The 27507-nt window shown below is 36.2% G+C and overlaps 1 long non-coding RNA gene across 4 annotated transcripts in view; it reads right to left on the bottom strand.

Moving 5' to 3' along the window:
- Positions 1-1962: 1962 nt before the first annotated feature.
- Positions 1963-27507, bottom strand: part of LOC138757603 (uncharacterized) — a 57182-nt gene continuing 31637 nt past the window's right edge. For 3 of the 4 annotated variants that reach the window (XR_011353726.1, XR_011353730.1, XR_011353727.1), the window contains 4 exons: positions 15532-15784; positions 7975-8028; positions 5536-5742; positions 1963-2337 (listed from right to left, as the gene is read on the bottom strand). This is a non-coding gene — a long non-coding RNA (uncharacterized lncRNA). The remainder of the gene's footprint in view (positions 2338-5535; positions 5743-7974; positions 8029-15531; positions 15785-27507) is intronic. The other variant, XR_011353729.1, reaches the window with a different exon arrangement.

Raw genomic sequence — 27507 nt, 5'->3', positions numbered from 1 at the left:
GAATAATTAAGCCCATGTGCTATGTCACTTGTGGTATTAATAAATGAATAATAAAAACAGGTAAAAATCAATCTACATTTAGTAAAATAAGCTTAATATAATCTATTTAAATTTATTTTATCAAAAAAGCCCCACCGCCAAATAAACAAAACAAACTAAAATAATTAATTCAATAAACCTCTCAAATAACAATAAAAAAACAATCAAGCTTCCCACAACCCTAAAGGAAAAGAAAAACCCTTCCAATAAAGAAAAGCTTCCAATATAAACTATTAGTTCATGTTAAACTTGAACATGAAGTGGAATCCTCCAAGACATTGAGGGCATCATCCACCCAGTTCAGAAATTTCTTCTGACCACCTTCCAGGGTGATTGTCAAGTGAGCTGGGTTCAGCAAAGCAGGTCACTCATGACTCCACTATATTCTTTTCACGTTTCCATAATTTCAGGGCAAAAATCTTCAACAAATCTTATTTGTTTACCTAGATAACTCAAATTATTTTTCTGAAAGGCTTCACAAATAACCCAATCCTTTTTTTCTTATTGATGAAAGCGAAGAATTACAGAGCTTGAGCACTGCTCTGAAGCTGGCTTGGAAGATGAAGATTGATGTGCTCTGTTGAATTCAGGTTTAGAGGCAAAGGGATTCTCCTCCAAACACCTCCATAAGCAAGTCTGAGGAAAAAAAATTAGTTAGTTTGCCTTTTTCAGAATTTTCTTTTAAATCTAAAATCAGTAGGTCTGGTCCTCTCACCAGTACTTTCGCCCCTAGTTTGGAATTGCTGGCAGCCATTGTTTCCCATCAATTTTCTAAACTGTCAATACATTCATTAACCAACCACAAATCATCTTCAGCAGTTTCCAGATGCTCTTCAATTGCTTTTAATGGAATTTAAAACTCGATCAATCTTGTAATCCAACACGCGTTGACATTCCTTCATGGCAGCAGTGATTTCTTTAGCTAACTCCCGAGATTGTTTCTTCAGCATTTCAGACATATTTTCAACAGACAAAGGAACTGTCTCTTTTTTCCCATTCTTTGGAGTTTTCCCAGCTCTGGTCACCATCATTTCAAAAGCAGTGATATTAGGTATCAAACGGGCAAAACTTAAACCACTTGGGTTAAAATGAAAGACAATTGAATGAGGGGATATTACCAGGAGATCCTAAAAGCTGCCCCCATCTCATGGCAGTCACCCTCTGGAAGTTGCATATTTTAAAATAAACCACTGTTAGCTCCTTTAACAGGCTGTTTAAAGTCTGTACAGAGTTGATGGAAGTTGAACTGGGTGGATGGAGCTTGCAGGTAAGTGCTGAGACGTTGTTGATAACTAACAGGACATGCACAAGATTGGGCTTTTTCATGGATGTCATTGGTCGATGCAGTGAACTTTAATGTTTTTCTGAATGCTATAAAATTAAGGAACTGCCAAGACTATGATTTGCCCCACTGAATGAGCAATGCCCATCAATGCACGTGCAATCCAAGAGGCTCCCTGAACAGAGATAAGCTGGAATTGGTGCATGCAGTTTTTGTGAATGTCACGTCCACGACTAAGTTTCCTCCTTCTTTGCTTTCACCATTTGCATGGAGATGAGCTGGGTTGTCAGCATGAGGAAGGTAGTAGAGGGTGCCTAAGGCCTGACCAGGATACTTGAATTGGAGCCAGTCGGATGGGGATAGGAATATGAAGGGGGAAGGGGGAAGTGGCAGTGGTGTTCAGACTTCGCTGTCAAGGTTTGGATTTTATACTTGGTGTACAAGATGACCTCCTGATTTTGAGGTGACATTTTTAAGTTTTGAGGATCATCCTTTAAGCCAACATATATACGGTAATAAACGAGGCACTGTTATTTGCCTTTTAAAGCAGCAACACCAAGGAGCCTACAAGCACTACAGTGGACATCATCATATTTTATTAAATAAAAATATTGAAAATGAATAATTGTTGGTGCTATAATGGATGCTATTCTTGCTTGAAAAGGATTATTGTTCAAGTGCATATATTCAAAAATGTTCACAGTTCATAAGGCTCCCTCATACATTTAAAAAGGAACACCAGTAATTCAAATAGAATGAAGAACTCTGCTTTAATTTGTATGTGTCCAAAATAATGAATAAATGAAACATTATGAATGGTTTGCATTGCAGAAGGACTGATTGTTATAACAAATGCGCTGACTGCAAGGCTGCACGAACTATTTGGCTGCTTTGTTTTCATGCTTTTAAGCAACACCTGCCTCAGCTACTGCTCTGCCTCTCGATAAAATACATTGTGAAGAGTGCAAGGCAGATACATACCCAGCCTGTGTTATCTTCCATGTTCAGGAGGACTTCTGAAAACAGAATGAGTTTGAACAAGGTTTATCAGTAAAACCACAGCATGGAATATTTGGAATCAATCAAGTACAGCTAATACCAGTTCCATCTGAATTCCTCAGGCTGATCTGAACTCACTCAGCTGAATGACAGGCTGTGGTCAGTCAGAATTGCTTCCCTGAACATTTTAACTGTAGAACAATGATTTGGCAAATCACAAACTTTGGCTGTAAATTAAAATAATTAAACATCCCCTGGACTCGCATAGCCTAAAGCTTCTCTTGCTCATGGCGGTTTACCTTGCTAAATGCCAAAGTTTTGGTTAGTCCCTTTTGACAAACGATGATGGAGCATGTTGACTGTGAATTTTCAACCATAAATTTGGATGGCATATTTATTTTTGGCAATGGTAGTGCAATTCAGTAAAACAAAGACCTTCTGTATGAGCTTCTGTATTGGGGTGGGACAGCAGGATTATTGTCTCCCCTACTTCTTTTCTAACTGAACTAAACATAAATATCTGTTCTAAATAAGGATTTGTCTTTCCCAAAGACTAAATGATCCTAAAAACAAATTTCCTTATTTATTATTGGGGAAAGTTTGTTGTTTTCATGATGCACATGAAAAAACATGATATAGTGAAAAATCTTTGTCTTATTACAAATATATTAGGCCATAAATGTTAGTGCTTGTGTTAAGACACACTATGTGAGTGTTACATATTGAGTCAATTATTTCCTTGGTCACAGATATGATCTCCATTAATAACACAGCATCCAAGCCCTTGAACGTCAAGTACTACTGACCTGGTGTGAAAAGTTGGCAAGTTGCACAAAAGAAAGTGTAGAATCTAGGGACCAGGTTTGAGGTTCAGGGGGTGAGGGAGCAAAAAGGGTCATGTGATCATAGGTAAAGTCAGGAATTGCTGGGAATACTCAGCAGGTCAGGTTGCATGTGGAGAGAGCCACAGAGTGACAATTCAGATAAATTACCCTTCATCGACATGGAAAATATGAGAAAACAATTATGATATATTGAAGAATGGGGTGAAGGGTGTGGTGAAGGAACAGATGAAATGTTGTCCGGATGATACATGGCTCTTGGAGCTATCTGCTTTATCATTGTTAATGGATTTGGAGGAAGGTAAGTAGAGGTAAAAGGACATCTAGAAACAAAAAATAAAGATCACAGCAATTGCCACAAATCTGAAATCAAATTAAGCGCTGGAAACACCTAGCAGATCAGCCACATCATTGGAGAAAGAAAAAATGAGTTAATCTTGAAATGACATTGGCCAATTCTGGTGTAAACAGGAAATGTTGGTTATCTAAACTTGTTGAATTCAATATTGATTCCTCAGGATTGCCACGGACTAAGATGAAAATCAAATTCTGGTAAGACATATAGAGAAAATTACAGGAACCTTTAGAAATTTGGTGTACAAAGCAACCATGGGAAATATCTGTGGTTTCCTGAAAGTAGCAACACTGATGGAAAAAGTAGACTAGGGAAGAGAGTTTAGATCTAGAGAGGGGAGAAAGAAGATAGTTACATAGTTTTTCACACAGTGGATGATGGTAATTTGGTAATCCCTTCCCATGACAGAGATTGGTTTGACTTTTAAACAATGGAGCCTTCCCAATGATTGCACAGCACACATATGAAAATTACCGATTGTTCATTGAAGGATGGTTGAACATAACAAGGTTATATAGTAGCTCGAGTGAACAAAGAATTGCTGAAAGAACTCAACAAATCAGATACCATCCTTGAGTAGAAATGGTCAGTCAACATTTTGGTCTTAACCCCTTTATCATATAGCATTAGTACCTGCTTTTCAGTTCTGCCTGCAATTAGCGCAACTCTCTTAATTCTTCTCAATAAAATAAATTGGACTGAACAGGTCCTACTTGTTACCACTAATTTCCACCAAATCTCATAAAAATGATAGCGAAAGCCTGATAAACAATAGTCTTTGATGTTGGTACACTATAGACCATGCCATCCCTCACAATAATGACTTCTGCTTGCTCTTTGATCTTTTCTCACACTTGCATTTGCTAATATACAAACCAGGACAAGAGAAATTAAAGTTTTCTATAGGTTCAACATGATTAATCTTGGTATCTAGCTTTAACTATTTTTAATGTTAACATCAGTATTTTCTGTTTACAGAGGTGACCTGACAATCATGGTATTTAAAACGATTCAGATGATGGGTAATGTATTCATGCCAATGTTTCAATCAGGTGATTGTTAAAGGGCATTGCTGCCTCTGAGTATTATGAGGTAAAGGTTTTGACCAAACTTTTTCAAATGTGTTACATTGGCAACCCACATATTGCACAAATGTCTTTTGTGTATCATTCTATCAGATACATGAATAGAAGTATAATGGTCAATGAATTCGTTTTAGAATATTTAACTCAAAAGTTCAAACAATCTGCTGTCATATGTTACAAGGAGATTATTTCCAAGATTCCTCAACCCATATCATTACCATATAATTATTAGAATTATTAGTATCAATTAACATGAATTAACATATAATTATAATAATTGTAACTACATTCATTAACTTTTTTGATGTGTTAATCATGATTGTTCATCATAAAAAAAATAAAGATTTTGTTAAAACAAACCTTCCCTGGCTACATCTGCCCACATCTGATTCTCTGAGACCAGACGCATTCTCAATCCACCAGTAAAACACAGAGATGCTGGAGGAATTCACCAAGGTCTTGGAGCATCCATAGGAGGTAAAGGTATATAACTGACATTTCAGACCAGTTCCCATTGTTGTTGCCATCCCTCTAAGGCATTATTCCCCATTGCAGCCTTCTCCACATCAGAGAAACCAGTTGCAGATTGGAAGATGGCTTCACTCAACACCTCCTCTCTGTCCCCAACCACAGCGACTTCCCAGTAGCCAACCATTTCAATTCTGAGTCACATTCCCAAGCTCACATGTTTGTCTGTGGCCTTATGAACAGCAGTTTATATTCTGTCTGGGCACCCTCCAGCCAGATGACCTTACATTGACTTCTTTGGTTTCTACTGAACTTGCTTGTTTTTTTCCCCCATCCCCCTTTCCACTCTTTCCAGTTCTACTCTTCCCTCCCCCTTACCCAACAGCCATCACAAAGGACACTGTTTGACCTACTGACCTTCTCCAGTATTTTCAACCACAGTGTCCACATATTATCATCATTTACCTGTAGTCCTTTGGATGTGAGATCCTATTTGACATGTCAAAAATTAAAAAAATAATCGAGTGACATAGACTGGTCTCACAGCTCTGGCCAACTGGGGAACTGCCAATCAAAATGAATGACACCAGGTCATGATGATACCAGACCATGATAATACTAGGTCATGATGAAGGAGCTGAAATCTCTTTCAATTCATTTGTGAATTTGAACCTGCAGATTCGGAGACAGAAGTAAAGGTAAATTATTATTTCATAATTTTGTCATATTTATGAGCATTTTTAAATATCCAGTGTTTACCAGTACTGTAGTTAACTTTTATATTTTTGTACTTTTTATTATTTCAGTTAGAAGTGGTTTAAAAATCTAATTGTCAGCTATAATTCAAAACTTTTAAAATCCCTTAAAACTTGAGAGGAGCTATGCTCCTAACCACATCCTCTCTCCCCACACCACATCCCAATAACTTTGGCTTCTGAAAGCTCATCTGAGGCATTTTGGAGGGGGTGGTGCTGTACTCTCTGGCCATGCCAGTGAGATCAGATCTCTGCCTGCAGCTCCAATAGATGTGGTAATGAGGACTGCAGGTGGCAATTCTGGGCAGGAAGCCAGCTCCAGCATGATTCATCTCAGTATTTCTTGAGGTTTTCTCTGCTTCAAGGGCTTGTTGTCCTTACATGTTTGATGGGTGAATACAGATTGATCCTCTGTTTTGTTTCATACTCTTACTTCTGTAATTAAAGGCAATGCTCTCAGCCCATCTTCTTGTCTAGTTAGCCAAAGGGCAAGTGATTTAATTTCAGAATTTGTCCTGTATTTCTCTAATATTAGCACAGAGTTAACCTTTATTTTTCAGGTATTTTGGTTGTCTAGCAACAATTTCTTCATCATGGAAAATAGCAAAATACCGATATTCTGGTTAAAATAAATACTGGGTAGGTTTTCTAGGTTTCACTGTTTGAATTTGTTCAGTATTCAACCACAGTTTCACAAATGCATTCAACTGAAAGCTGTCTATCAACTTGCCAAGCTCTTTTTTTCCAACATTGAACATTTGTTCTTTTTGCGTCTCTTTTCTTCATTCTCCGAAAGTCAGATTATGAACTGACAGGATGACAGAACTTTGTTTTATCCAACATAGACAAATTTAAAATTAAATATCAGTGAACGATGCACACAGCTGAAAGTGCACTCTGAGCTCACACAGTGGTCAGGAACTGCCTGTTTCCAAAAGGACCCTTTGGAAAATGATAATGAACAGTAACATTGTATGTTTTTACAGGGAAAGTGAAATTATTTCCCATCTCTGCTTCCCCCAATACTGCCCTGAACCCTTCCTAGTTTATTTTGGAAGTGCAGCACAATGTTAGGCCTGTGTTCACTCTAAATTGAAAACAGTTCTTTTATAACTTTTTAAATTATTTAAAACATTTATTCTTATCTGTTTCTATGCAAGATCAACAATTAAATTCTATGATGCTATGTATTATTAAAAGTGAAATAGAAGTGATGAGAACATAAATGTTACAGTGGATTATGACCATGCAACGACATATTCTAATTTACTTTAAAACCCCTCTTTCACAGATGTTGGGTTTTCTCTGTGTGAGGGATAACATCTGGAACTGGACAAGAAAATACATTTCATATTCATCCAAATTAATCCAATCTCTGTAGAAAATGGCTTTTAAATAAACAGTATCTACTTGGATTACAAGGAATTTGTGGTCAGTCTTATTTAAAGCAGATGCTTATACCCAAGATGAAGGGAAAATATCCTATATCAGAATGGATGAACTCCTAGGAACTTGGAATAATAAACAAGTGTTCATTTAATTTTGTATAAATAATAGAAGATTACACTGGACATTTTTTCAAAAGGTATGCTTCTTTAAAAATATTTGGGGATTATGATAGACAACACAAAGATAATTTCAAATTTGCTGTATCATGTAGGAAGTTGAAGAAATATTAAATTAACGTTTATGGAATTTAAAGTTTAATCACATAATGATACTGACACATTGCTTTAGTTCAAATGACCTAAAAATGTTTTTCCCCTGCTGATTTTCATTTGTACTTCACATCTGAGGCTTCTCGAGTCAGTGTCCAACAATAGTCGGCCAGCAGTGATGCATTCTAATTGCCCTGATATTGCTTTTCCACGGTCACAATGTCCTGGTGAAACCTTTCACCATATTTGACACTGAATGCACCAAATAGGGAAGAAATCAAAGTGTGAATACAGAAAACAAATTTTCAATGACTTGTTGCACTTCATGGTTTTATATGAATGAAATAAACTTTAAAAATGATGAAATCAACCTTTCGGCCAGCTGCGACATGGAGTAGACGCAACTATCAAGAACTCTTATCTACTCTCTTCTCTTTTCTTTTCACTCCTTACCATTTTATTTTACTATGAAAGTGTTATATATTTTGTACCTTTCCCTTCTTTTACTCTTGTTTGCCTCAAAATGACTACAAGAAGTGGAAAATCTGGAAAAAAAAAGAAAAAAGAAGCAACATTAGAGGTTACTTCTACCCTACTTCAACAGAGACTGGTGCTGACTGCCAAGTTCACAGCTTCTTTTATCTTGTTAGAAGTTAAAGTTGATCAAATCTGGTCATTAGTGGAGGAGCACAGCCAGCATTTGTCATCTTTGGAGCTTGCTTCGGAATATTTAATCCAACATATTACTGAATTAGAAGATATCTGCTCCAGCCTACATGAAAATTAACATAAATGTCTGTTTGAGGTTTGAGGCTATTTGACTATTATTATTTTGAAGCGTTATAGGTTTTGTCATACAGTATTTAGTGGCGAGGTCCATCTGGTCCTCTCTATTTTGGAAGCACTTTATGGGGTAATGTACTCATTTTGTCTGTTGTTTTGTGAGGTTGTTTTTTGCTTTAAATTATGGGATTTATTCATTTTTTGTTGGAACATTGGGAAAAGTTTATACTTAGTTTTTTTATTATCAGTTTATATTTCTATTTTGTAATATACTTTCTATAATTGTCTAAGAAATTCTGAAAGTAGTTGATTTTTTAATAAAAGGTTGTATTCCTTTCCAAGTTTAATGTTGCTTTTGCAGTGTAGACTTTAGTTTTAATAACAATATTGGAGCCAAGATGTTATTATGTGGGACTGGAAGTGTTTTTTTTGGGTGAGGAATGTTTATTGTGATGAGTTTGCTGCTGGGGTATTTGGCAGTTGTCTGGTTTTTGGGTGGGAGGGAGGGTGGTGGTGGGAGTGGTTCTTTTCAATGTTATTATTGTGTTAAGAGACTACACAATCTTTGACCTTGTATGGTTATTTTATTTTAATATCTGTTATATGTTCTGTCCTATTTTCAAGGCTGGAACCTGGAGCTTTTACAATATGTGCATTTTTCATTTTACTTCTCTAACCATAGATAATGGATAGTTTTTTTTAATAAATGTGTTAGTTGGAATGTTAAAGGTTTGAACTATCCTGTTAAAAGATGAATGTCCTTTTGTTCATCTTAAACAACTTAAAACAGCTATTTTATAAGAAACACATTCATAGCTCTAATAGTTCATGTCTCATGGCACAGTGGAGTGGCAGTATTTTCATTCCACTTTTCAGGATAGAGCAAAGGTTGAACCTTGATCCTTATCCATTTTGTTCATCACAACATAGTATCACATATTAACAGTCATTATATTATTGTTTCAGGGAAAGTCTATACTAAATTGTTGTCATTGCTAATGTTTACGCCCCTAAGGTGCGTGATATGGGTCTTTTTAAAAAAAATTATTTAACCCATCTGGACTCATACTCTCTTGTGCTTAGTGGAGATTTAAACAGTTGTTTTGATCTTCTGTTGGATCGGTCTTCTTACAACCCTGTAATTGTGAGTAAGTCCACCTCATTTATTCAATCTGTCTTATCAGATTATGATATTTCTGATGTATGGTGTTTTATTTATCCAAATAGTATAGAGTATTCTTTCTTTTCACATGTTCATCATACTTTTTCTAGGATTGATTATTTTTTTATTGATAATAAATTAATTCCATTGACTTGCTCTTGTGATTACAAGAGTGCATTGATATCTGATCATGTCCCTATTTTACTATCTATGATGCTTCCAGACCTTCCTAAAATAAATAGACACTGGTGTTTCAATTCAATTTTACTATCTAATATTGATTTTGTTAAATTTATGGAGGAACAGATAACCTTTTTCTTTAGTACAAATACTTTCTCAGAAACCTCCAGCCTGATTGTCGGGGATGCATTTAAGCCCTGAGGGGGCAAATTATCTCTCGTGCTTTGAATATGGAATGAAGGACCAATAAAGTATGGAAGTATGGAAGTAATTAATTGAATTAAAGAAAGAAATCATCAATATGCTCAAGTTAGAAATCCATAATTATGTAAAAAGCAAGTGGAATTTCAAACTAAATTTGATCTCCTTTTAACATGTAAAATTGAAGGCCAACTTTTGAAGAATAAACGTCTTATCTATATCCACGGTGATAAATCTGGTAGTTGTAAGCCAATCAGTTGAGAGGATTTGAAACATGTTGGCAAATTGCCAGAATTAAAATGCAGAATGGTGATGTTACTTCATGTCCCTCCAAGATTAATAACACATATTCAGGAATTTTTATTCCTGACTTTACTTACTGAATTTCAAAATGGTAATTGTTTGATGGAGAAATTTTTTAATTGTTTAAACATTCCCACACATTCTCAAGATAACAAAATAAGATTAGACAAACTTATATTACAAACAGAGATAACTGTGGCTATCTCTTCTTTGCAATCTGGAAAATCACTGGATCCCGATGGGTTTCCTATGGAATTTTTAAAATTATTTTCTTCTTTGCTTTCACCATATTTATGTGTTGCCTGATTTGTTTAAAGATGGTAAACTTCCAGCATCATTCAATGCTGGTATTACTCTTATTGAAAAGGAAGATAAATATCTATAGAGTGGTCCTTATTCAGGCCAATTTCTTTATTAAATGATGATGTTAAAATTCTGGCTAAAGTTTTGGGCCATAGATTGGAGAATATTTAAGAACATAAGAAATAGGAACAGGAGTAGGCCATCTGGCCCATCAAGCCTGCTCTGCCATTCTATAAGATCATGGCTGATCTGATCATTGACTCAACCCCTCCTACCTGCCTTTCCCCATTATCCCTTAATTCCTTTTTTATGTAAAAATCTACCTGAACTGAATCTTAAATATGTTCAATGAAGTAGCCTCAACTGCTTCCCTGGGCAGAGAATTCCATAGATTCACTACTCTCTGGGAAAAAAAAGTTTTTCCACATCTCTGTCTTAAACCTACTCCTCTGAATCTTGAGGCTGTGTCCCTTAGTTCTGGTCTCACTTATCAGTGAAAATATTTTTCCTGCCTCTATCTTCTCTATCCCTTTCATTATTTATTTGTTTCTATAAGATCTCTCATTCTTCTGATTTCAAGTGAGTACAATCCCAGGTGATAAAGTCTCTCCTCGTGGGTCAACCTCCTTTTCCCTGGGATTAACCTGGTGAACTTCTGCTGGACTGCCTCCGAAGCCAGTATATGCTTCCTCAATTATATCCAAGGATCAAACCGGTTTTATTAAAAGTTGTTACACTCATTTCAATATATGTTGCTTACTTGACATTTTATACTCAAGTGAGGTTCCTGAATGTGTCCTTTCTTTAGAAGTGGAGAAAGTGTTTGACTGTGTGAGTAGAGGTTTTGGAAAAAAATAATTTTGGTCCAAGTTTTATTACATGGATATTTGTGCCCTACTGCTTCAATTCTCACTAACTTTCAACAGTCACAACCCTTGAATCTCCAAAGGGGAGCTCGTCAAGGATGTCCTCTAAGTGCATTACATTTTGATCTGGCTATAGAGCCATTTAATCATTGGATTTTGAACCTGTGAAAACATCTTAGAGATCTGGAGGAAGGGAGTGCAACATAAAGTTTCCCTCTATGATTTTCCTATTAAGTCCTGATACCTACTTACCTTCTATGTTGTGTTATTTACTCAATTTCAACAGTTTTCATGGTACAAACTACATTTGTATAAAAGTTAATATATTTACATCAGTAAATTTTCTTATTTAGGTATTACAGTTAAAGATAACATAAGTATTTTTTTAAAGAAAATTTATTTACCCTGTTAAAACATACCAACTTTTATTCCTAATATTTTTTACTCATTAAATTCTATTATATTGTCCTCCACAAGGCATATGGAAGAGTAAGCGACCTGGATTGTGTAAAGTTCATCTTCAGAAATCGAAAGGAAATAGAGGCATGATGCTGCTTAATTTTTGAATTTATTACTGGGTGGCCAATGTACGCAAACATATTTTGGATACACTTTCCTAAATGACTTGACTGTCCATTGGAGTTGTATACAGCTAAAAATATCTCCATTCCAGCTTTTCTTGGATCCTCACTTCCTTTTTCTTTAGATACATCCATTAATAATCAATTTGTTAGGCACAGTCTAAGGATATTGGCTCAGTTCAGAAAATTTTTGGATTTTATGGTTTGTCTCTTTCAAGCCCTATTCTATCCAATAATTTCTTCCAACTTTCCTTGCACGATTCTGCATTTCAAGAATGGCAAAGACTGGGTATTAAGTGTTTTAATTATCTTTTTGTTGATATTTGTTTTGCATCATTTGAAGAACTTTCTTTAAAGTTCAATTTACCAAATACGCATTTTTTTTCCCGATATTTGCAAATCAGACATTTTCTCTATTCTGAGATACGTAATTTTCCAGGTGTAGGTGTTTTTTTTTAATTTACAGCCCATTCTTAAAGGTTTAATATCTATTATTTATGATAAGATCCAGGTTTAAGATCTGTCCCCCTTGATAACATTAAATCTGCCTGGGAACAGGATTTAAACCTTTCATTGTTGGATGAGATTTGAGATTTAATCTTCAAATTGGTTAATTCCATATCCCTCTGTGCCCATCATTGTTTGTTGCAATTTAAAGTTGTGCATAGAGCTCACGTGTCCAAAGCTAAATTATCTCGTATTTATCCAGATGTAAACATTTTGTTGTGATAAATGTAAGAGAGATGAGGCTTCCCTTATCAATATGTTTTGGACATGCCCTAGCCTCAAAAAATACTGGAGAGATGTTTTCCAAACCCCATCCTAAATCTTTAATTTAAACCTTGAATCTAACCCTTATGGTTGCTGTGTTTGGTATCACTGAAGAGAATGGCGTTCGCTTGACTCCAATTAAATCTTGAGTTCTGCCTTTTGCCTCTTATTTGGCCTGATGTGTGATATTAAAAAGAGGAAGGGATGCTGCTCTGCCCTCTCATGCTCATTGGCTGAGGGATATTATGTCCTGTTTAAATCTAGAAAAGATTTGTTATTCTGTTAGTAACTTGGATATAAGGTTTCAAAACTTATGGGAACCTTTCCTGAACTACTTTCAGATCTCCAATTTTATTATAAAACTTTCCTTCCAACACTATTATAATACTCTAGGTATAAGGTATACTTTAATTATAGAACTTTGTCTTGATAATGGATTCAAGATATGGGGGAGAAAATTAAAATATAATATTCAGGATAAAATTGTACGATGTTCTGTTACTTTATAGATATACTCTATAAATTAGACAACTTTGTTGATTTCTGTATATTTGACATCTTTGCTGTATATTTTACAATTTTTTTGTATATATCAGTTTACTCATATATAACTCTAAAATATTTAGGAAAAAAATGATGAAATCACAAAAATAGGTTGTATCTAAAAAATGTTAATGTGACTTCATTTCAGCAGTCTAAAATTCATAAAATACACCCAAAGTGTTCAGGAAGCAAAATCTTTGTTTTCCAGTGTTATGGATACATAGTATTCTGGTACACTACAACCAATATAGCACATATTGTCTAATATTTAGACTTGATAAGAGAGAAAAATAATTAATGTTATAATTGCATTGCAAAGATACTGAAGAAGATTAATTTTTGGGGGGGATGAAATTGCAATAGTGTTTTAAACCTTTGATTACTATTTTTCAAAGATTCCTTTTATTGGCATGCAATATTACATTAAAAATATAATATACATGATATACTTCAACTTTTGTCTGCTGTAAGTCAAACATGAGCATTGCCTGTCATCCTAACAATAAGAGAGAGAGAGAAGCAAAACACAGTTCGTGGATTTGCCTCCAGTTTTCTCGTAGCCTTTGCAGCCATTCAGACTCAAGTTCAATCCATCGGCAACTCGTGCTCCGGATCAAAATCTTTAATTGATAGGAAACCTTCAGCTTCTGAGGCCCCTTCAAGAGGGTTTCATGTCTCTTGAATCCTGGCTTTGATATTTGGTTCCCATGAGCCAATCTCTAGCGGCCAGCAGTTGAAAACATTACTGCGGTTTAAAACATTACTGCGGTTAATGGAAGTGAAAACCAATAACCTCTCTAAAATTTGATAACCTATATACCAAAATTTTGAAAGATAAAAGGTTTATTAGCTGTCATCTGCTACATTTATCAATTTTAATATTGTTCCTGCAGATTGGAAGCCAATAAACCACAATTTAAGAAAGGAGGGAGAAAGAAAATGGGGAAGCACTCACCAGTTAGGTTTACATCAATAATGATGGAGATGCCAAAATCTATTATTGACAAGCAGACAACAGAGCACTTAGGAAATTGCAAGTGGATTGGAAGAGTCAGCTGTTATATATTTATAAAAAAATGAAGTCATGTTTGGCAAATCTGTTTGTTGAGGTAGAAATTAGCAGTATAGATTTGATGTAGAGGTAAAAAAAATAACCTGTTGATATGGTGTTTTACTGAACTTTCTGAAGTGACACCATCAGAGGTGGGCAGATGCCAAAATGACTGTCTATAAAATTTTTGAGCAGTATTCCAGCAGAAATTTATTTTTAATAAAAATATCCCTGTACTTAGTTATAACAACATTTTTTTTTCTGTTAGCCAAGCTAACAAGGCTAAAATCTATGCTAATTTACTTTTTGAACCTTCTAAAGCACCCTGATCAGAGCTAACCCACCACACCAACTCATCGCTGCTGCCACCACCCCAGACATACAAGGAACACTTACCTGTTTCTTCTATGCTCAGTACACTTGTACGCTCCGGGGGAGGGGGGGTCAGGTTGACGCCATGAGTTACCTTACTGGGTGACATCAACCCTAGTGATGCCACTGGTCTTTGCTAAGGTGCTACAGATGAGATTATTAAACAAAGTTAGAGAACTGTAAATTGAGGATGATGTACTGGCATGGATCAAGGGATGGTTAATTGTCTGAAAACAAAATATATAACAACTGTGCCATTTTGGTTTGGAGGCTGTAACCACTGAGGTGTCACTGGGATTGATCTAGGTCTTTAGTTCCTCAGATAGTCTATTAATGGACTGAATAAAGGGGTTATGTGCAATATATCCATTTTTTCTGATGATACTAAGATGAGTGGTGGGGAGAAGTGTTCTGAAGAGGATTATAGAGACGCTCCAAGGAAATGTGCTCAGGCTAATTGAGTGGGCAAGAACATGGCTGTGAAATATTTTGTGGAATAATGCTAAATTATCCACTTTGGTGGAGAAAAAAATAGAAAAGAAAAACATTATTATTTACATTCAAAATATGTTATGTTATCAAGAGATTTCGGTATTCTAATACAGAATCACTGAAAGTTAACATTCAGTTATAGCAAGCAAATAGAAAGGTAAATATAAGATTAAATGTACCCTATAATTTCAAAGGACCCTGGTGAGACAGTGCTGTGACTTTGAAATGCACAAGGAGGTATTCAAGTAGAATCAGGTTTCAAGGCTTCCTCCTGGGAGAAGTTCATGTTTATTATCATATGACTGTACATATAAAACCTGATTAAACAGAGTTTCTCTAGACTATGGTGCACCCACCAAAACACACAATACACAGTACATAATGATCACATAAATAATCAATATAAATGGGTATATATAAACATTTTTGGGATGATTTACATGGTTTAGGATACTGCTCATCAATCTCACAGCCTGGGGTTAAAGCTATTCATTGCTATTCATTGACATCAGCTTGGCGTTCAACTTCAACGTAATCATGCCTCAGCCTGGCAGTCCTGCTTTTAATGCTCCTGTACCTCCTTCTTGATGGTAGTAGATGGTGTACTGGAAATAAAGTGTCTTCTATAATTTTTTGACTCCTATTCAGATATCACTCCAAATAAATGTCATCAATGGAGGAAACCTCCACCACCTAAAATGACAGAAGGAGAAAACAACAAAATGAACTGACCCAGTATGTAAAAATAGAAGACACAAATTTCTTGTTTATTTTTATTTAGTGACGACATTGTTTAACGGGTTTAATGTATCATATAGATTGAACTTTGAATAAATGGGGGAGGGGTGAGGGAGGGAGGGAAGAGGGAGGGAGGGAAGGGAGGGGGGAAAAGGGGAGAAAATGACACTGTATATATTCAAGAGAAAAATGTCTGTATATATTTTGGTCAGAATGGTTCATAGTGTGAAAAATATTTTTTTTAAATGGAGGAAAGGGAGATCCCAATGATCCTCTTAGCTGTTTTAACAATCCTCGGCACAGTACTTCCAATCTGATGTTTTGCTGCTACCATACCACACAACCAGACAGGATTCTTTCCATTGTGCACCTGTAAATGGTAGTCAAGATGAGGGAAGGTAGTCTTGCCCAACTCAGCCTTCTGAGATAGTGTAGAGGGTGCTGCATCTTTCTGAAAGATGAGATGGTGTTGTGATGGCAGGATAGCTCATTCATTCTATGCACACCAGTAACTTGGTGTTCTCTACTTTCTCTACCACAGAACCATTGAAGTCCACAGTCATCTCCTTTGTCTTGTCTACTTTGATATTTGGTTGTTCCTCTTGCACCATTAATTGAAACTTTAAACCTCCTCTTTCTAATGTGGTTCATTATTGTTGCAGATGAGGCCAACTACTCTTATATCATCCACAAATTTGATGATTCTGTTAGAACTGAATCTGACAGTGCAGTCATGAATCAGAATTTATTTCCATGAAAAATCCATGACTATGCTATATTAAAAAATATAATAGTGTATGAAAAGTAAGGGAGCGTCTATGGTTCACTGATTATTCATGAATATGATGGCAGCAAGGAAGAAGCTGTTCTTGTGCTGTTGAGTGCTCATCTTTAGGCTCCTGTACCTCCTTTCCAATGGTAGCAGAATGAAGAGGGCATGGCTTGGCTGGTGGAGGTCTTTGAGAATAGAGGCTGCTTTTTTAAGACACCGTCTTATGCAGATGTCCTCAATGGCATGAAGTCTGGTGCCCGTGATGTCACAGGCCAAGTTAACAACCCTCTGGCTTGTGTCCTGACTGTTGGCATCTCCATACTAGGCAGCGATGCAACCAGCTAGAATGTTCTCCAAGGTACACCTATAGAGATTTATGAGAGTCTTTGGGGACATATCGAAGCCTTCTTTGTGATTGCATCAACATGGAAACTCCAGGATAGGCCCTCAGAGATGTTGACACCCAGAAATTTGAATTTCTTGCCATCTCCACTACTGAGTCCTCGATGAGGACTGAGTTGTGTTCTCCTGACTTCCTCCTGAAGTCCACAATCATCTTGGTTTTGCCGACATTAATCGAAAAAGTGTTGTCGTTACACCATTCAATGAGCTGATCTAGCTCCCTCCTGTACACTTCCTCATTGCCATTTCTGATTCTGCCGACAACTGTGGTGCCATCGGAGAACTTGTAGATGGCATTGGAGTTATGCCTGGCCACACAGTCATGGGTGCATAATGAGTAGAGAAGTGGGCTAAGCATGCATCCTTGGGATGCACCTGTGTGGATGATCAGTGAGGAGGAGACATTGTTTCCAAATCCTACTGACTGTGACTGTACAATTTGTCCTGAGCCAACAACGTGAATAGTAGAGGGTGAACAAACAGCCCTGAGGTGCACCAATGCTTAACCTGATGGAGCTTGAGGTTTTACTGACAACCTGGATAGAATCTGCTCTTTTTGTAAAGAGGTCCAGAACTCAGTTGCCAAAAGGAGTGTCGAGTTTAAGTGAGGATAGTTTATCCACCAACTTCTGAAGTATGATCATGTTTAATGCCAAACTGAAGTCAATGAACATAGCCTAGCATATGAGGCATCATTCTCTAGTTAGCTCTGGGTGGAATGGAGGCTCAAGGCTGTTGCATCATCTGTGGACTGGTTTGGACGGTAGGCAAACTGGAATGAGTTTAATGTCACTGAAAGGTGTGCTTTGATGTGTTCCATCACCAGCTTCTCAAAGGACATCTGTATAAAGTGAGCAGAGGAAAGTTTAGGGGCAGTGGTAGCTTTTTTTTTACACAGTGCCTGGAATGCATTGCCTGGGGTGGTGGTAGAGGTTGGTACAATAGGGATATTTAAAAGTCTTTTGGACAGGAATCTGATACAAGAAAAATAAAGAGTTAAGGATATGATGTAGGGAAGTTTTAGATTGCTGAGTATGTTTAAATAGGTCAGCATAACATCATGGGTCAAAGAACTTGTACTATGCTGTTATGTTCTATGTTCTATGATGGTAGATGTCAGTAGCACTAGGGGTAGTCATTTAGTCTGCTTACATCGCTTTCTTAGGCACAGGGATGATAGTACCTGCTGTATATCATGTGGGGACAATGGACCGCTGCAGTGAGATGTTGTAGATGTCTGTTACAACCTCCATCAGCTGGGCTGCACAGACTTTCAGCAACTGACCAGGTATGCTATCTGGGACTATTGTTTTGTGTGGGTTCGCCCTGATAAGATCTTCCTCAGCTCAGTCGCAGATATGCAGGGTGCCTGTACTTGAATCACACATAGAAAGTGTTCAGCCTGTGAGGAAGGACAGTATCATTTTTCCTCACCTGCAAGGTTGACATAGTTAGTTAAAGTTTGAATAATCTGCCATATATGCCTTGTGCTGCTGGTAAAACACAGGTTTCTGTACGTATGCACATTTTCCCTTCCTGATTGCACAGGAGAGTTCCGCCCTTGCTGATCTTAATGCCATCTTGTCTCCCAATTTAAAAGCAGCCTCACAAACTCTGCAAAATGCAGGAATCTCCATGAATGAAACTCACAGAATTCAAATTACATTGAAGTTTTATATTCTATATTTTATATTATATGAGCCTAAAAGTAATAACAGGTGATTAATTGCAGTTTCAATAGTTGTAGTTTCATAGTTTACTGCAACATTTTGGATATAAACAATTAATCTATGAATATTTAAACACCTGTAGATGATCTAAAGCTTCTGACTTGAGAAAATATATCATTTATATTTACTAAATCTAAACCAAAGGAGAGAGACCTGACTTCAGCTCATCTTGTTAAGTCTGCAAACATTTTTTGTAGTTCAGCCAGCTTTGTTCAGTAAATAAATAAAGACTTGAATTTATTAAATGGTATTCATATCCTCAGAATATCCCTAATTGCATCATAGCCAATGAAGTGTAGATAATGCTGTAATGTAAATAATGCAAATTTGGGCAGAGATATGTTCCACGTACAGCAATTCAATAATGACTAGATTATATTTTTATTCCACTCTATTGGACAAGGGAGCCAACAACACACAAATGGCATTGAGAAGAAAGCATGCCAACACCTTTATTTTTTCAGGAATTTGCAGAGTTTTGGTATGACACCACAAACCCTGGCAAATTTCTACAGATGTATGGTGGAAAGTGTGCTGACTTCCTGAATCCTGGTCTGGAATGGAGACACAAATATCCCTGAGTGTAAAGCCCTTCAAAAGGTAGTGAACAAAACCCAGGACATCACAGATAAAACCTTTTCCACTATTGAGTATATCTACATAGAATGCTGCCGCCAGAGAGCAGCAGCAATCATCACTACAGGTATACAATCCTTTATCCGGACATCTAAAATCCAGAAAGCTCCAAAAACCAGTATTTTTTTTCCTGTTGGTGGTACAGTGGAGGGAGGAAGAGAGAGAGAGAGAGAGAGAGAGACAGATAGCAGCGTGACTAGGTTGTGTGGCGGACAGAGACGGCAGAGCGACTCGGGAGGGCGAGGGGGGAGAGAGATGGAAGCATGACGGGTGGGCAGGGCAGGAGAGAGAGAGAGAGATGGCAGCACGACTCGGGTGGGCGAGGGGGCGAGAGATGCCAGCGCGACTGGAAGGGTGTGGATACGGAAGCACAATTAGGATGGGCTTAAATATGAGCAGCTGGCTTGATCTGAAATCCGGAAAAATCCAAAATTTGGAACACACTGTCCCCCAAGGGTTCCAGATAAAGGAATGTGTACCTGTACTACCATCAGAAAAGAGGTACAGGTGCCACAAGACTCGTACCACCAGGTTCAGGAGCAGCTGCTACCCCTCCAACATCAGACCCCTCAACAACAAACTCAATCAGAGACTCATTTAAAGATTCTTACTTTTTTACTTTATTGATATTTTTCTCTCTCTATTTCACGGTCAGATTTTTTAACATTTCTATATTTACATGTGTATGTTCAGTCTGATTTCTTTTGCACTGCCAATAAGTGGTAATTCTGCCTCACACGCAGGAAGAAGAATCCCAGGGTTGCCTGTAATGTCATGAATTTACTGACAATAAATCTGAAATTACACATCAGTAACTTGGGAACATGTTGATGTTTCCCAAATAATGTTGCATGCAAATGTCTGTTGTCTTGCATGCTCCTATGTGATGAGTGTCTTTCGATAATAGTTATTTCTTTATTTTTCTATTTTACAAACAAGTAAAATTAAGCTGTAACCAATGTTAAATCTACATTATAACTAATTTAATTCACAATGGTTTGTTTTTTGTAGGTCTCTTGTAAGGTAAACTCCATATAACCAGTGTTTCTATAACCCAGTAGTTCCTCACCCATTCTTAGTTTCAGAAACATGAAAAAACATGCCCTTAGTTTGTTTTCTTTGGTGCTTCAAGGGAATGATTTAATATGCAACAGGAGGAGCATTTTATAAATCAAAACTTAGTTTTAAAGTGAGAATTAAATTTGCACGAAAGGTCCCAGTTGTTGTCTATACATTGAATGGTCAAGTAAAGCAAGTCTCCGATCTTTATAAAGAAACAGAAATGGAAAATACTGCAGCTACATCAGTGGTTCTCAACCTTTTTCTTTCCACTCACAACCCACTTTAAGCAATCCCTGTGCCATAGGTTCTCTGTGATTAGTAAGGGGTGGCTTAAGGTGATGTGTGAGTGGGAACAAAAAGGTTGAGATTCACTGCTCTAGACCCAATTGTTACTGAAATATTTTGCTTGAGAAAAATCGTCATTGGCCCATTTCCTTTGGAGTTATGAAACCAGTTATTTAGGTACAATTAAAACAGTGGTATTCAAAGCTTTTCTTTCCACCCACATACCACCTTAAGCAATCCCTTACTAATCACAGAGCACCAATGGCATAGGGAATACTTAAAGTGGGATGTGAGTGGAAAGAAAAAGGTTGAGAACCACTAAGCTACAGCATTGCTTCTATCATACAGTTTACAAGTCATCTGTGTACCGTAAGTTCCCAGACCACAGTGGAAGATGTGGTTGTATTTACCATGTATGAGACAAGGTAGGAGTTATGCTTTTCACATTGCCACTTTTTTCTGGGATTTTATTCCCTTTTTCCTGGAACACATGCTGTGTAAAAAGCATGGAACCAGAATGATCATGCCATTCCAGTCCCATCCTTTTTTTCACCAAGACCGCTTGTAATTTCCCCAAAATGCCTGCAGTGTCCAACTCAGGTCGTGATGTGTATTGTGTACCATAATTTTCTTAGCATATTGTGTTACGTAACTTTTTTAGTGCTGCCTGCTCTCTCCAGTGGCCCACTGTCCCACTCTGCCCTGGCAGTCTGCTGCTTGCTCTCTGTTGTAGCCCGCTGTTCTGCTCTGTCCCAGCAGTCCACTGCCTCCTCTCTGTTGCCGTGGGCTGCTGCACCTAATCCTAAACCAACCTACCCTGAAACCCTACACCTAAACCTAACCAAACTTCCAACGAATTAATCCTACAATTAATACAGTGGTTTTCAAACATTTTCTTTCTACCCACATACCACCTTAAGCAGTTCCTTACTAATCACAGAGCACCGATGGCATAGGAAATATTTAAAGTGGTATATGAGTGGAAAGAGAAAGGTTGAGAAGCACTGAAAACCCTAGATTTGACATTAGGTCTGCCAGATTGTGAGTAAGCTGGTCTGAGGGTTTGTCCTCAGTTTGAACAGTCTGAAGCCCAGCACCCCGCGCTCCCACTGACACCCAGCCACCAGCCCCTATTAATATGTAAGTAGAAAGAAAAGGTTTGAAATCCATTTCTTTTGATCAATACTTGTAGTAGATTTTCCCACACTCTTATAAATTGTGCGCGTATGTTTTATTCAATTGTTCAGTCTTCTCACTTTCTTTAATAAATTGTACACGTGTTTTATTCCTGCTACCATTTTCCCAAACTCTTCTATTAATTGTTGTGTATTTTAAAAAGTTACATTTGATAGCAAATCCTTGTGTCCAGACTCATCTCTCATGGACCTGACACTTTCTTAACACAATGACCAGCGCGAGATCCAACAGCATTACTGTTGGCATTACTCACCATTATCACCCTAACTTCATCCTGATATATAAAACCGGGGAATATTTTTGAGCCATTCTTTGGGGAAAAACAAGTGGCTCTAACATTCCGTCAAATACAGTAGATTATATATGACATTAGACGCAGAGGTCAATGCTGTTGAGTTACACGTCGTTTCCCTTTTGTTCACGGAATGCTGGTATGCTGCATAAAATTGTGGACTGATACGGAGATTTTCATGTTTTGGTCATTCCAATGCAAATAACCAATTCCGGGATATTGGAGGCTCTTCATAACAGAAATATCCTGTGAAAGCTGTGTGTATGAGTGCCCAGAGAAAATATCTAAAAATAAAGCTACTTAATTTACAAAGGTGTAATGCAAAAATGGAAGTTATCACTGCAGATTTTAAGGACAAGAGTCTTGAAAACTATGTTTTCAGTGACAACATCTGAATAGTTACCAGAGATGGAAAAAACTCATATTTCCATAAAGGAGCTTAAGGGAGGGTTTCCTTGGTCTAATATCATTGCTGTCTCTATTTTGAAAGGATTAAGCTATCCTATGTTATTTGCTTTGTATTAACTTTTTGGGAAAAGTGGCAATGGCTGCGGCAAGGTTGTTCTTTTTTTTTAATTTTTATTTTTTACACAATGAACCATATTGACCAGAATACATACAGATATTTTTCTCTTGAATATATAGTGTCATTTTCTCCCCTTTTTCCCCTCTTCCCCCTTCCCATTTATTCAAAGTTCAATCTATAAGATACATTAAATCCGTTAAACAATGTTGTTACTTAGTAAAATAAACAAGAAATTTTTATCTTTTACTTTTATATATTGAGTCAGTTCATTTTGTTGTCTTCTCCTTCTGTCATTTTAGGTGGTGGAGGTTCATGGTAGGATTTCTCTATTGTATTTCATGTATGGTTCCCATATTTGATCGAATATTGTGATGTTATTTCTTAAATTATATGTTATGTTTTCTAATGGACTACATTTATTTATTTCTATGTACCATTGTTGTATTCACAAGTTGTCTTCTAATTTCCAGGTTGACATAATACATTTTTTTGCTACAGCTAGGGCTATCATAATAAATCTTTTCTGTGCTCCATCCAAATCGAGTCCACATTCTTTATTTCTTATATTGCTTAGAAGGAAGATCTCTGGGTTTTTTGGTATATTGCTTTTTGTGATTTTATTTAATATCTGGTTTAGATCTTCCCAAAATTTTTCCACTTTCTCACATGTCCAAATTGCATGTATTGTTGTTCCCGTTTCCTTTTTACAGCGAAAACATCTGTCTGATTCTGTTGGGTGCCATTTATTTAACTTTTGGGGTGTGATGTATAGCCTGTGTAACCAATTATATTGTATCATGCATAACCTCATGTTTATTGTGTTTCTCATGATTCTGGAGCATAGCTTTTGCCATGTTTCATTCTTTATCTTTATGTTTAGATCTTGTTCCCATTTTTGTTTAGGTTTACAATTTGTTTCCTCATTCTCCTTTTCTTGCAGTTTGATGTACATGTTTGTTATAAATTTTTTAATTATCATTGTGTCTGTAATCACATATTCAAAATTGCTTCCTTCTGGTAACCTCAGACTGTTTCCCAATTTGTCCTTCAAGTAGGTTTTCAGTTGGTGGTATGCAAACCTTGTATCGAGAGTTATATTATATTTGTCCTTCATTTGTTCAAAAGATTTATTTCCCGAAAAACAATTTTCTATTCTTTTGATCCCTTTTCTCTCCCATTCTCTGAAGGAAAGGTTATTTATTGTGAAAGGGATTAGTTGATTTTGTGTCAATATTAATTTTGGTATTTGATAATTTATTTTATTCCATTCTACATCAATCTTCTTCCAAATGTTGAGCAGATGGTTTAATACTGGTGAATTCTTACGTTGCACCAATTTTTCATCCCACTTATAGAGTATATGCTCAGGTATCTTCTCCCCTATTTTATCTAGCTCTAATCTGGTCCAATCTGGTTTTTCCCTTGTTTGATAAAAATCTGATAGGTATCTTAATTGTGCTGCTCTATAATAATTCTTAAAGTTTGGTAGTTGGAAGCCTCCTTGTTTGTACCATTCTGTTAATTTATCTAGTGCTATCCTCGGTTTCCCACCTCTCCATAAGAATTTTCTTATTATTTTCTTTAGCTCCTTGATGAATTTCTCTGTTAGGTGAATTGGTAATGATTGAAATAGGTATTGTATCCTTGGGAAGATGTTCATTTTAATACAGTTTATCCTTCCTATCAGTGTTAGTGGTAAGTCTTTCCAGTGCTCTGAGTCGTCTTGTAATTTTTTCATTAATGGCTGATAATTTAGTTTATATAGATGGCCGAGATTATTATTTAGTTGTATACCTAGGTATCGAATTGCTTGTGTTTGCCATCTAAATGGAGATTCTTCTTTAAACTTTGTGAAATCTACCTTATTCATTGGCATTGCCTCACTTTTATTTGCGTTGATCTTGTACCCCGATACTTCTCCATATTCCTTCAATTTTTTATGTAATTCTTTTATTGATATTTCTGGTTCTGTTAAGTATATTATAACATCATCTGCAAATAGACTGATTTTATATTCCTTCTCTTTTATTTTTATTCCTCGTATTTTATTTTCTGTTCTTATCAGTTCTGCTAGTGGTTCTATAGCTAATGCAAACAGTGATGGACGTAGTGGACATCCCTGCCTTGTTGATCTGCTTAATTTAATTTGGTTTGATATATATCCATTTACTGTCACTTTCGCCAATGGTCCCTTATATAATGCTTTAATCCAATTAATATATGTCTCTGGTAGGTTGGATTTTTGTAGTACTTTGAATAAATAATTCCATTCTACTCTGTCAAAGGCTTTCTCTGCATCTAAAGCAACCACTACTGTTGGAGTTTTGTTTCCTTGTACTGCATGGATTAAGTTAATGAATTTACAGATATTGTCCGTTGTTCGTCTTTTTTTAATAAATCCAGTTTGGTCTAGTTTTACTATTTTTGAAACACAATCAGCCAATCTGTTTGCTAACAGTTTAGCTATTATCTTATAATCTGTGTTAAGTAGAGATATTGGTCTATACGATGCTGGTGTTAGTGGATCTTTCCCCATCTTTGGTATTACTGTAATTATTGCTGTTTTGCATGAATCTGGTATGTTTTGTGTTTTTTCAATCTGGTTCATTACTTCCAGGAGAGGATGAATTAATAAGTCTTTGAATGTTTTATAGAATTCTATTGGGAGTCCATCCTCTCCCAGTGTTTTATTGTTCGGTAGTTTTTTTAATATCTCCTGTATTTCTTCTATTTCAAATGGTTTTATTAATTTATTTTGCTCCTCTGTTTGTAATTTCGGTAGTTCAATTTTAGTTAGAAATTCATCTATTTTGTCTTCTTTTCCTTCGTTTTCAGTTTGATATATTTATTCGTAGAATTCCCTGAAGTTTTCGTTGATCTCCGTTGGGTTATATGTAATTTGTTTGTCCTTTTTCCTTGATGCCAATACCTTCTTTTAGTTTATTCTGTCTTAAGCTGCCACGCTAGTATTTTGTATGTTTTTTGTCCTAGCTCATAATATTTCTGTTTTGTCTTCATTATGTTCTTCTCCACCTTATATGTTTGTAGTGTTTCATATTTTATTTTCTTGTCTGTCAATTCTCTTCTTTTAGTTGTATCTTCCTTTATTGCTAATTCTTTTTCTGTATTTGTTATTTCCCTTTCCAACTGTTCTATTTCTTGATTGTAGTCTTTCTTCATCTTAGTTACATAACTTATTATCTGTCCTCTGATGAATGCTTTCATTGTGTCTCATAGTATAAATTTATTTTTCACTGTTTCCATATTTATTTCAAAGTACATTTTAATTTGTCGCTCAATTAATTCTCTAAAATCCTGTCTTTTAAGTTGCATGGAGTTTAATCTCCATCTATACATTCTTGGTGGGATGTCCTCTAGCTCTATTGTCAATAACAGGGGTGAGTGATCTGATAACAATCTTGCTTTATATTCCGTTTTCTTAACTCTTCCTTGAATGTGAGCTGATAACAAGAATAGGTCTATCCTTGAGTATGTTTTATGTCTACTCGAATAATATGAATATTCCTTTTCCTTTGGGTGTTGTTTCCTCCATATATCCAAAATTTGCATTTCCTGCATCGATTTAATTATAAATTTGATTACTTTGTTCTTTCTGTTAGTCTTTTTTTCCAGTTTTTATCCATGCTTGAGTCCAAATTAAGGTTAAAATCCCCTCCTATTAGTATATTCCCTTGCGTATCTGCGATCTTCAAAAAGATATCATGCATAAATTTTTGATCTTCTTCATTAGGTGTGTATACATTGAGTAAATTCCAAAATTCTGAATATATCTGACATTTTATCATTACATACCTCCCTGGTGGATCTATTATTTCCTCTTCTAATTTGATTGGTACATTGTTATTGATTAATATAGCTACTCCTCTGGCTTTTGAATTATATGATGTTGCTGTTACATGTCCTATCCAATCGCTCTTTAATTTTTTGTGTTACACTTCAGTTAGATGTGTTTCTTGCATGAATGCCATATCAATTTTTTCTTTCTTCTGTATATTTAACAGCATCTTCCTTTTGATTTGGTTATGTATTCCATTAATATTTAAAGTCATATAGTTCAACATGGCCATTTCATACTTTGTTTATCTTTCCTTTCTGTTTTCTCATCACCACCTTCCCTTCTTATTCATTTCTGCTTTCTTTTTTTGAACACATTATAAGACAACATTTCTAAAACATAAAATATTTCCACTATTCTCATATCTAAACTTCCTTTAACCCCAATAGTCCCTCCTCTTTCTGAGTTGCCCTTTGTCCCTTGTCGGGCAACCACATCTCCCCTCTCCATTTGGATTTGCGAACCCGCTCGCAAGCGTCAACTGATTTCCCAGTGACTGTTATTCTTCCCCACCCAGCCCCCTCAGAAAAGATTTTAATCTTCATATATAACAAAACTCACTTTCTTAATTCCCTCCTTACTTCCTTTCTTCCATTTCTTTCTCTTCTTAGTTCTCACTTATACTTTCTTCTTCTTCATATATAGTTTGTTGTCATTTTTGTTCTTGTTATATCTCTTCATCTCTCTGTCTGTTTTGTAGGTGTTCTGCAAATTTTCGTGCTTTTTCCGGATCCAAGAACAGTTTGCTCTGCTGCCCCGGGATAACTATTTTAAGAACCGCTGGATATTTTAACATAAATTTATAACCTTTTTTCCATAGGGTCATTTTTGCTGCATTAAACTCCTTCCTCTTCTTCAGGAGTTCAAAACTTATCTCTGGATAGAAAAAAAATGATCTTTGTATTCCAGTGGCTTTTTGT

Source organism: Narcine bancroftii, chromosome 3 (assembly GCF_036971445.1).
Source record: "Narcine bancroftii isolate sNarBan1 chromosome 3, sNarBan1.hap1, whole genome shotgun sequence".
NCBI lineage: Eukaryota > Metazoa > Chordata > Chondrichthyes > Torpediniformes > Narcinidae > Narcine > Narcine bancroftii.
The sequence above is the reverse complement of the archived record's forward strand: the minus strand, read 5'-3'. Positions and strand labels throughout refer to the sequence as shown.